This window comes from Panicum virgatum, chromosome 8K (assembly GCF_016808335.1).
Source record: "Panicum virgatum strain AP13 chromosome 8K, P.virgatum_v5, whole genome shotgun sequence".
In the NCBI taxonomy this organism is placed as follows: Eukaryota; Viridiplantae; Streptophyta; class Magnoliopsida; order Poales; family Poaceae; genus Panicum; species Panicum virgatum.
The window spans coordinates 15,177,330-15,189,574 of NC_053143.1; the positions used below are offsets into that span (position 1 = coordinate 15,177,330).

Here is a 12,245-nt window from a genome sequence, read left to right on the forward strand (position 1 = left end):
AAGAACATAAACCGATCAATCATATACGTGCTAGGATCAAGTCACACGTATATACAACAAAATGAACAATATATCACAGCACATATCACGTAACAAGATATAGTAAAGCGAGTACGAATGTTATTTATTACATTAATGACAAATGTCTGATACAGAGTATGCGGAAGCGTAAAACATATACGAGAAACTCTTGAAAGCAGGGCGCCACAGGGACGTCGACTGGGAGACGAACACCTAGAAGTCCTCGTACTCCTGGTAGCTCTGGGTGAACTCCCTCGCGTCGGCAGGAACTGAGCAGCAGTAGAGTATCCCCAAAGGAACAAGCGGAAAAAATGTAGAGGAGGCAAGGGTGAGTACACAACTCGTACTCAACAAGTATAACACAAACTATGAGGCTCTAAAGTTGGCTGACTCAACTGCATTAGCTTTTAAGTCTTGGCAAAGTTTTATTACAGCTATTTACTACAAGTTGATGAATTACCATAACCCAATTACATAGTAATTAATCAGAATTAATTATGATACTACTGAGAACCAAACCAAAACCACCAAGGTAACCCCACTAATCAAAAGGAAGATCCGGGCCGCTCATGACCGTGAGCACGGCTAGTATACCAGTTTTACACTCTGCAGAGGTTGCACATCTTTACCCACAAGTCGTGAGCTATGCTAGTTGTTCATCACACTTCCTTAGGTGAGATGGATAGCAAACTCACTACGAGGCCTTTACAAAGAATCTCGTTGGTAAGGAGTAACCGCGAGGGTTGATCGGCGACTATGGAGCAGGTCTAGTGGGCGTCAAGACACAGGTACACAGACCAAGCACAGATGAGGCCACTCAGTATGAGGGCCATAGAAGCTTACCTCCCCTGCCCCACAGGTAAGTTACTCCAAACCAAAAAGACCTAATTATTACGCCAAGACCGTCCCATTCCAGTCATGTGGTTTCGCGGTTGTCCCAGGTTGTCGCTCTAATGACGTACGGTCCTTATGGAGAGTAGCTAGCACAAAACACAGTGCGAGCCTCCTAAACCAAGTTTCTAGAAAAACAAATTTTTAAACGAGATGTGAGCCACTCAAGCGGGCCACTCCCAGAATTAAGTTGCATATACCATTAATCAAATTAATTAAAAAGGACCAAGTGTGTTACAGCGCAGCAACCTTGCATGACTAACCATTATGCAACCCAAGGGGTATATATAAAGGATATAAAGTGGCTAGGAAAGTCCTTATATGCATACAATATTAAAATGCAGTATGAAATTGTATTTAAAGGTGATGGGTGTTGTTCATGTTATACTTGCCTTCCTCAAAGTTCTCCTACTGCTCAAACTGCTCTGAAGACGGTGGCTACTCCGGGTACTGGTACTGGGGCTCCTCCGGTAGCTCAACGTCTACTCGCGAACACATGGCCAGAAACAAGGCAACAATATAAAAATACGTGCAAACAAAGGCTAACTCTAAGAAACAGAACAACAATACATAAAAACAGCAAACAAAACTAAGCTAGAACTATTCTACGCGTTACAATGATCGCGTGGACATAAAGAATACCTAAAACGGAGCTAGAACGCGAAAACTAGGCCTAAAACAAGATCTAGGGGTTTAACTGTAAGAAAAATAGAGTTTCTGGGGGTTTTCTGCAAAAACCGAGGGCCTAAACATAATTAAAGGATAGATCTAGGGTCCAACTCGCAAAAGGACAGGGGCTGGACGGCGGGTACGAAAAGGGAAAAGATCAGGGGTCTAAGTGTTAAAAACTGGGCCTTTGTGTAAATACTTTTACACTATATAGGACCGCGGGTTGATTTCAAATAAGAACAAGGGCTTTTGTGCAAGAGCGGAGGCGCTGACCGTTTTTTTGGTCTGGTTGACCTCGGGCCGAACAGATCTAGGCCGCAGATCTGGGATTGGACGGCCTCGGGCGTTTGGGCGCGCGGGGCGGCGGCGCGAGTCGCCCGAGACGCGTTCCCGCGGCGGAGCAGCGCCGGAGCTGGCCGAACTCGGCCCTCCGGGCTAGGATTTGAGCGGGCTTTAGGTCAGGGAGGATCTATGCATCATGCGTGATCCACCCGTGGCGTTAGCTAGGCTTGGGGTGGCCCAGGGGTATGGATGCGACGGCGATGGCGGGTTTGCGATGTTCCAAGGGTTCCAGAGGCTACGATCTACGGGAACGTGTGCAAAAGGTACAGGAGATCAGACAGTGGCTCACCGAGGGTCTGTTCCGGGCGGAGCTGCAGCGTTGGTGCGTCGACGGTGAGGTCGGGCGGCGGCGCTCAGAGGCGGGTTGATGCAGGGGTCCTCCGGGTCTCTGGGTGGCACGGCTCGACTTCGTGGCTTCGCTGCGAAGGTACAGAGGGGTTTAAGGGGGTCCGGCGTTCAATGGCGGCGAGGAATCGCGCTGGCGGAGGTGCTCACCGGCGGCGGGTCTCGGGTGCAATTCCGGTGCTGTAGAGGGCGGAGCAGAGGAAGGCCAGCTTGGGAAACTTCCTGGCGGCACGGCGGATCTTCTGCGGGGGGGGGGGGGGGGGGGGGGGGGGGGGGGGGGGGGGGGTTTGCAGGGGCAGAGGGGCAGCGGGGTGGCGTGGCCGCGGCTGCGCACGAGCTCTGCGCGGTGGAGCAGAGGCGGGGCGTGGCGAGTTAGGGTTTGTGGCGGCGCTGGCGTGTAGGATGGGGAGCATGGGGTCCGCGGGGGGGGGGGGGGGCAATTAATGACCGGGCGGTGATCCTGGGCAGGCATGCCCAAGGAAGGTCGCGCGCGGGGATCACGGAGGTATTGGCGTTGGCTGTTGCACGGCGCGGGGGAAATGGAGGAGATGGATCTGTCAGGTGGGGTCGCGGTGTCAGCGACGGGGGAGCGAGCGACGCGGGGTCTGCGCGGTTTGCCTGGGTCGGGCGCGTGGGAGAGGGGGGCTGTGGCGCTGGGCCTTGCGCAAAGGGGTGACGGAGTGGGCCGGTGCGGGAGAGAGAGGAAGAGGAGGAATGGGCCGGCCGGGTTTGGGCTGTTGGGCTGGGTTGGGTTTGGTTTCTTCTAATCCTTTCCCCTTTTCTCTTTTTTTTCCAAACTACACCCAAATCTAATTGAATTCAAACTAAATTTTGAATTCAAACCCTATCCACTCAACCAATAAAAACAATGCACCAGCATGAATGCACAAACATGTTGAACTTAAGAAAATTTTTAATTACTTGTGGAACAAAAATCAGATTAAATGCAAGACTAAGCAAATTAAATCCTAGAAAATTAATAAAGCCAATTAAATTTATTATTAAATAGGAAAATTAAATTAGGGTGTTACAATCTCGCAAGTCAAGGTACGGTGCATCATCTTCATCTATCTCCATGCCCTCGGCTTGTGGCTCTGCAGCATGCTCCTCGAACTGTTCTTGTTGTTCGTCTTGCTCAAAATCCATCGTGGTCGGTGTTGGTGCAGGTTCGGGGGAATGATGAGAGCTCGACTCATCCCGTGAACAGGACGAGCCTAACCTCATCATCCTCTTGAGATCTCCGGAAATCTTCCGTCCTGCACCTCTCATGCTTGCAATAAAAATGAACAAGAACGAACGAGAACAACTCGATTCGGGTTACGTTAGTGAAATGAAAAATGGAACTCTTACCCGAATGTTGTACCGCAAAGTGTGTAGACAATCTTGCAGCAAAGAAATGAGAGAGATAGTTTTCTTGCAATCAAACTTGAGCCAAAATCCTATGGAAACCTGAGCAAGAATGTGTGAGAGGGAGTGAGAGTGAGGGGAGTGAGCATGAGAGCTCATCACCCCTCTCTCGGCCTCTATTTAAAGAAATTTGGGCGAGTGCACCCGAGGAAGAATCAGGCACAATGGTCAGGTAGTTGTTAGAGAAGGTGGGGTCCAGGAGCCGTTGGTCCTAGGTCGGCCAACCTGTGGGGTCGGCCGGCCCCAGGGTGGGCCCCCTAGTGCCCCCCTTTGGCCAGATGCTTCCTCAACGGTTCTGAACTTTGGAAATATGGTGCACGGCCAAAAGTTTACTCAAAAAGATGTTCAAATTATTTTTCCCAAAGGATTTTAAAACCCATAAAATATTTTTGGTCTTTTTGTAAAAAGGGAAAAGTGCTAGAAAAATTCCAGCATGCAGAAAACAATTTTGAAAATTTCAAACATGCAGTGGAGAAAAACAAATAAGGTGCAAAGAAAATATTGAAAAGCAGATGAAACAAACATGAGATAAATACCAATTTACCTTTGGCAAGGGCGCGCCATTTAAAGTCCGACGTGCACGACTTTTCTCCATCGTTCTTACCATTCGTCGGCTCGTCCTGGAGAAATGGACGAGGCCGAACTCTCGACCTTTCACCACACCTTCTTTTCCTTCTTCTTTCTTTTAGGTGCTTAGGGTCATTGTTCTGGTTGGGGTTCTGATGCACCCCAGAGTGCTTGCCCTTCACTGTCTTGTTGGATCATGAAGCGCTGCTCTTCCTTCTTCTTGAACCTGAAAAACATATCCTCCCTTCCGACTCGGAAACGGATCTCTCCCTTTCCGACATCGATCCTTGCCTTGGCAGACCTTAGAAAAGGTCGCCCAAGTATGAGGTCGACTCCGAGGTTGCCCTCCATATCCATTACCACAAAGTCGGCAAGGACGAAGGAGTCTCATACTCGTACGAAAACGTGTTCGGCTATCCCTTCGGGATAACAAATGGTTGAATCTGCAAGCTGTATGAGCATAGTTGTGGGGAAAGAGCAGGATATTCAAGTGCTTCATATATTACCTTGGGCATTATATTTACGCTTGCCCCCAGATCGCATAGGCATCGCTCGAAGTGTTTGATGTAGATCGAGTAGCTGATCATGGGGACCCCTGGATCCTCTTGCACCGCTGCCACCATGCCATCCCAAACGTCGTTCCTTGGGGGATAGTACCTACCTGCATATGGTTATTGCGTGGTGGCCTCCGGGATGAGTTACCCCGTCCGGTAGACACCATGCTGATATTTTCAACGGGAGACTCGGGTTGCCCCGGGATCTTCCCGCTCTCAACAGCAGGTAACGAAGCAGCAATTTGTGCAAGCTGGGTTTCGATCATTTTGTTCAAACTTAACTGGTTTTTAAGAGTAGAAGACAAAGCTTCAAGCTTAACATTTAAACTTTCTAGGGATTTATCATTGGCCAAAAGCTTTTTATTTATATTTTCGTTGATTTTAACTTGGCCAAGAACAAGTTCCCTCAAGGGAGGTTGGTTTGAATTGAAATTCGAATTATAAGAAGGATTGTAGTTATTACCTCCCTGAAAATGTGGACATGGCTGGTTCCACCCCTAGCCTCCTTGTTGTGGACGGTACCCGTTGTTGTTGTTGTTGAGGTAGGCGCAGTCTTCACGGGTTTTGGTGCAGTCGTTCCCCGAGTGTCCTTCATTACCACAGACTTCGTACGTGAAGTGCGATTCCATGGCACGAGCATAGTTTTCTCTATGATTCTTGAATTCGGCCCTTTCGCCGAGATGCTTCAGTAGGAGGTCCAATTTGGCAACAATCATATCCATCTCCTTGACGATATGTGTGCCCTTGGTGCGAGGTTGGAGTCGTTCATCGCTCCACCCCTGATTGGAGACCATCTTCTCGACCAATTCTTTTGCTTTGGCGATAGTCAGGTCGAGGAAGGCTCCTCCAGCAGCAGCATCAATGTTGGCTCGAGATGTCGTTGTGAACCCGTTGTAGAAGCTTTGTAGGACGAGGCACTCGTCCATGCCATGATGAGGATAGGCCAGGATGTATTCCTGCAGCCTCTCCCAAGCTTCTGGGATGGATTCCATCCCTGTCTGCTGGAAACTTGAAATTCTCCCGCACAGGGCATTTGTTTTGCCCAGCGGGAAGAATTTTGCCAGGAATGCCTTGGAGCATTTGGCCCAGGTGTCGATGTCCTTTTCTTTATAAAACCACTATTTCGCCTTCCCTAGGGGGGAAAAGGGAAACAAACGAAGCTTGACAACGTCGGCGGCGACACCCCGTATGACAACGGTGTCACAGAGCTCCAGAAAATTAGGTAAATGTGCATTTGCGTCCTCATTTGGCTTGCCACAGAATGGGCTAGCCCGCACCATGTTAATGAGGCTTTATTTGAGCTCGAAGTTCATGTCCCCGACATTGATGTTGGAGCCAGTGGCCACATTGTCGGTGGAGGGGACGGAGAACTTGCGGAGAGTCTTTTCAGCCATAGCATCAAGAACGAGTGGTGCTTCCAAAATGGGTTCCTGTGCCGGGAGGATAGCGAGAGGAGGAACGACGCGAGGTCGTGCCCTTCTCACGAGCCTCTCTGGATTGTCTGTGTAGTTTTCCGGCAGGGAGAAACCAGTCATGTACTACCCCTGTCTTCTTTCAAATCAAAAATAAAAGAAGACATAAAGTGACATTAGCCTGAAAGAGTAAAGACTATATCCTGAGTACAAGGTCTAAGTTAATATCAGCACAATATCTTTGTTCACATGCCATCCCCGGCAACGGCGCCAGAAATGCTTGTTGATATTTCTTAGCGTAATCACTAGGAATGGTTAATCCTTAGCAACAGCACCAGAAATGCCTGTTGGCAGTCCTTAGTGCAATCACTAGAAATGAGGGTGCCGAACCCATCCTAGCAACTGCACCCAAGGGGTGCCACTCTTGTGGTATAATCAATACGATTACATATGGATCCGCAAGTGCACGGATATACCGTTGTAGCATTTCACCCGGAGAGTAAGGGTATCATTATTTATTTGTGTCCCAAAGGATGGCAGCGGCAAAGGTATTGTGCTCAACATTAACCATGACATTGTGCCTCAAGCAATAGGCAATACTCTAACAGGGCTAAGTACAGATAAAGAATAAGCAAGGGTAGTGCAACATAGCACACATCCACACTCCAAGAGGAAGGAATAAAGGGGAGAAACTATAAAACAAAGAACTACTCTATCCTACGTCAAGTCAGCTAGAGCTTAGGCTAGGTTAGGTGTCCCAGTGCTTCTATCCAAAGCTGGGGTCTTGTTAGATCATGGTTAGGACTGCAGGTGCCAAAAAAATGGGATAGCGGATAGAAGGTCCCGCACCGGAGTACATCCAGTCCCGTTACCTCTTTGCATGAACTCCTACACCGAACCCGAACGTCAGGGAGTACGCTAAACGCAACACCGCTGTTACGCCGGACGGACAGGGCTGTCACCACCTGCCGTCTACCCCAGTCACACCGTGGAGCATGGTCATATCCGAAGGATCCTGCATACCCGAGCAGCACGCTCGTGTATGAAGTCACTACTCTAGTGCCCCTAGGTCTCCCACCCTTCGGATGGACGAGTAAAACACTAGAGCAAGCCCGAAAGTACAACGAACCTCTATCCGTACCCGGATCACCTGGCCTACCCAAGACCTGTAGCATAACTTATGAACGAACTAAGCTTGGATTGATAAACTATCAAGATAGTAAAGCAACCATGGCAAAACTCTATATTATGAATAGAAGTCTAACAAGTCGAATACAAAGCCATACCAGGAGCCGAGGATTGCTCAACGACCCCGAGGACGACTTGCTCGCTAAAGAGAACTAGCCTAGCTCCACTACCTAGCTAAGAGAGCAAGAGATAGGAGAGCCTTCTTGGAGAGAATGGAATGAAGTGTGTGTGTGTGTGTGTTTGTTGAGGGGGGTGGAGGAGAGGCCTATTTATAGCTCTAGAGGTCGGTTTCCCGCCAATGCACATATGGAAGGTGATCAGGTGCCTTGGCAGCCACTCCTCCTCAAAGTGCACCTGGACGGGAACCAGGCCAGGCTCGGCCGACCCCACTTGGCAGCCTCTCGGCCTAATCTTCTGCTGGATGGTATATTCTTTGATCCTTATCCTTATCCTCTGGTGCATCTTGCGTGGAGGCCCCGTTTCCTCTGACATGTGGGCCCTCTTTGTAAGGGTGTGACACCGGATGCGATATTCTGCGTAGTTGTATGGCGTCTGCTGCATGTTTTCATCTTATTCCTCTCCTTCTCATCTGAAATGTACAAAACTCGAAAATAACTGTGGAGCGAGGTTAGTGATACAAATATGTGAGTAAGGCATGTAGTTTTCTTTTATTATTGAGTATAGTTGACGGGTGAAAATGGCACTTAAGCAACGTCAACAGACACATCACACATCCTAACTCCAAGAGGAAGGAATAAAAGAGAGAAACGACAAAACAAAGGAACTACTCTACTCTACATTAAGTCAGCTGGAGCTTAGGCCAAGTTAGGTGTCCTAGTGCTTCTATTCAAAGCAGGGGTCATGTTAGGACATGGTTAGGACTGTAGGTGCCAGGAAAATGGGATAGCGGGGAGATGGTCCCGCACTGGAGAATGCCCAGTTCCGTTACCTCTTTGCATGAACTCCTACACCGAACCCGAACATCGGGGAGTACGCTAAACGCAACACCACTGTTACGCCGGACGGACAAGGCTATCACCACCTGCCGTCTACCCTAGTCACACTGTGGAGCACGATCATTGTTGACGCTCCTTAGAGCACCAATTTACGTACCGCAAGCGCACAGATCGTGTAGCTTTTCCCCTAGAGTATTCCCCCAAGGTTTATCAATCCACGGAACAAGTGTATTACTATGCTTAACTAAACACTAATGACGTTGGTAAAAGATCTATATTGAGTGATTGAGTGTGAAATAGATCTAATCTAACCAATCTAATCTAATCTAGACTAGTGAGCAATGATAGGTGTGTGCACAAGATATGAAGAGCATTTGTCCATAGGGTCTAGGATCACTAGAGATGTAATCGCCGAGCAACGAAGAATGGATCTAATCTACCAAAGGTGTGTTCCAAGATCAAAACCTTTCCCTCCCGCATACTGTCACTACACGAGGATAATCGGTAACGAATCAACAAGAACACGATAGTTGATGTAATCTAAGTAAACCATGCAAGAGCAAAGCAAACCCAAAGCCAAGTCGCGAACTATTAGGCATCAAAGCATCATCAACAAGAATCGTGATAGATCAATCTCATAAAGGATTCGGCAATTACAACACAAGATCTCCTTACAACCCCATGAACAAATGAGGACTTTACCCCATGAAGCTAAGCGAAGCGTAGTCGATCATGGTGACGAAATCTCCGGCAAGGGATGGATACCTTGCTGTCCTCCAACTTGCAGCGGCGCCGACGGACGATGAGGCCTCCGGCGTCGCCTTTCTCTTGTGTCTAACTCGAATGGATCTCTTAAACTCGTCTCTGGGTGCTCTCTTCCGAATCTCTCTACCCTCTCCCTTTGACGGCGGCTTCGGGGTATATATAGGCGGTTCTGGTCGACGGTTTTGGTAAAACATAGATTAGGGTTGACGCATACTTCGCGCTGAAGAAAATTGAGGCTGATTGGGCCCCGGAATGGGCTAGGCCTGCCGGCTCAGAGGGCCCCAGGCCGGCCGGCCTGGGCCCTTTCTGGCCCCTTTCGGTCCCATCTTTCGCGTGCGGCCTCTTCTCCTTATTCCTCATCTTAGCCCAGTTGTGACCATGCATCAAAACATCTCCGAAAATGTCCAATTTCCTGTCAAAACACAACATGCTCCAAAATCCAGGACAAAATCAAAAACGGTCAAGTTCGGGTGCCAAGTGGCGGGTTAGTACATGAATTATCCCGAAGAATTTACCAAAACCACTCCTAATCATATAATAAAATGGGTACTTAAGGAGCACCAACAATCATATCCGAAGGATCCCGCATACCTGAGCACCACGCCGGTGTATGAAGTCACTACTCTAGTGCCCCCAGGTCTCCCACTCTTCGGATGGACGAGTAAAACACTAGAGCAAGCCCGAAAGCACAATGAACCTCTATCCATACCCGGATCATCTAGCCTAACCAAGACCTTAGCATAACTCATGAATGAACTAAGCATGGATTGATAAACTATCAAGATAGTAAAGCAACCATGACATATCTCTATATTATGAATAAAAGTCTGACAAATCGGATACAAAGCCATACCGGGAGCCGAGGATTGCTCAACGACTCCGAGGATGACTTGCTCGCTAAAGAAGAACTAGCCTAGCTCCACTACCTAGCTAAGAGAGCAAGAGAGAGGAGAGCCTTCTTGGAGAGAATGGAATGAAGTGTGTGTGTGTGTGTTGAGGTGGGTGGAGGTCGGTTTCCCGCCAACGCACATATGGAAGGTGATCAGGTGCCTTGGCAGCCACTCCTCCTCGAAGTGCGCCTGGACGGAAGCCAGGCCAGGTTCGGCCGACCCAGGGGGTCGTCCGACCCCACCTGGCAGGCCCTCGTCCATATCCTCCTCTGGCAGGCTGACAGGTGGGCCCTTGTATCTTTCCTTGTATGCATTATGCGTGGCGCGCCCGTTTGCTCCTCCAGATGGGCCCTCTTCGTAAGTGGGTGACGCCGGATGCGATCTTCTGCGTAGTTATGTGGCGTCTGCTGCGTATTTTCATCTTATTCCGCTCTTGCTCATCTGAAATGTACAAAACTCGAAAACTACTATGGAGCAAGGTTAGTGATACAAATATGTGAGTAAGGCATGTAGTTTTCCTTTATTATTGAGTATCGTTGACGGGTGAAAATGGCACTTAAGCACCGTCAACAAATAATAAGAATGTTATAAAAGCCAATAGATGCACTAAACCTAAACCGAGCTATTTCCCGGTGGTGACGTTGGTAGGCGCCAACAAGCATTTTTGGCGCCGTTGCCTTGCCGGGGAAGGCACAGATTGAAGTATATAGACAAAGTTATGAACAAAATCGAAATTGGTATTCGCTTGCTAAACAGGCTAACTTGGCTTTGTTTTCTTGTCTTTGTTGATATGAAAATAGGGTAGTGTATGACTGGTTTCGACTTGCCGCAAAACTTTCATTCCGATCCCGAGTCACTTTTGAGAAGGACACGAGCTCGTCTCGTATCACCTCAGAGCTCACTCTCGGTAGCCGAACCAGTCAGCGCATCATGGTCAGCTCCTAGAGCTATGGCCCAGAAGATACTCCGTGATTACTCTGCTCCGTTTGCTAACCAGGTTCCTACCGGGTCCGAGGTTAACACCAGAGGGGAAAATTTCGAGATCAAGACGGGTCTCATTACGATGGTGCAGGCCAGCCCTTTCTGTGGCAAGGCTAATGAGGATGCCAGTGCTCATCTCCAGCAGTTCCTGGAGCTCTGCAGTACTTTTGTTATCAAGGGTGTATCGCAAGATGCAATCCGACTCCGTCTGTTTGTGTTCTCTCTCTTGGGGAGAGTGAAGCAATGGTTTTACGCTAACAAAGCTGTTGTGGATACTTGGGACAAATGTGCCAAGGCGTTCCTCTCGAAGTTCTTCCCGACGGGCAAAACCAATGCTCTTCGTGGTCGGATTTCGAACTTCCAGTAGACATCAAATGAGTCAATTCCTGAAGCTTGGGAGAGACTTCAGGAGTACATTCTGGCGTGTCCGCACCACGGAATGCACAATTGGCTCATTCTAAAGAACTTCTACAACGGGTTGACACAGTCATCCCGTGATCATGTGGATGCCGCTGCGGGTGGAGCTTTCTTCTCTGACCATTGAAAGAGCTACATCATTGATCGAGAAAATGGTTTCCAACCAAGATTGGAGCGATGATCGCCTCCAACTGCGCCAACGAGGTATGCACTCCGTCAAGGAGGCCGACATGCTCGCTATGAAGATTGATCTCCTCCTCAAGAAATTTAAGGACTATTCCAAAGATAAGGCTCAATTGCAAACTCTTCAGGCCTTGGAAACTCGCATGACATGCGAGGTCTGCGGGAATGTTGGACATTCGGACGACAATTGCCCAGAAACCCAAGAGGAAGCTCTATTCCTCAATGGCAACATTGGGTTTCGTCCACAAGGAGGTCAGGGGTGGAATCAACCACGCCCTTACTACCAAGGAGGCAATGGAAATTCAAATTCTTTCAATCCAAACTAGCCTACCTTGAGAGATCTTGTCTACGGCCAAGCGAAGATCAATGAGTCCCTTCAGAAGAAATTGGCCACTATAGACAAATCTATAGAGACCATCCATGCTAAGATGGACGGATTCTCCACGGCTATGAAGAACCAGCTGAGTTTCAATAAGGCGCTAGAAACTCAATTGGCTCAACTAGCTGCTACACCTGCTGCTGAACTACGGAAGATTCTGGGGCAACCCGAATCAATTCTAGAGAGCGTAAATGTCATCAATGCTATGTGGAAAGAGCCACTTAGCAGGACAGCCCTCAGCTATGCAGAGAAGCTCACACGCCCAAGAAGAGGTGCAT

General features: G+C 48.7%; 2 non-coding genes across 2 annotated transcripts; one reads left to right on the forward strand and one right to left on the reverse strand.

The window, feature by feature from the left end:
- Positions 1–5,720: 5,720 nt before the first annotated feature.
- LOC120646622 lies at positions 5,721–5,829 on the forward strand. The gene has a single exon (XR_005664522.1). It is a non-coding gene; the product is annotated as a small nucleolar RNA R71 (small nucleolar RNA).
- A 5,493-nt stretch (positions 5,830–11,322) lies between these two features.
- LOC120646549 lies at positions 11,323–11,429 on the reverse strand. Its single transcript, XR_005664453.1, has one exon. It is a non-coding gene; the product is annotated as a small nucleolar RNA R71 (small nucleolar RNA).
- Between the last annotated feature and the right edge of the window lie 816 nt (positions 11,430–12,245).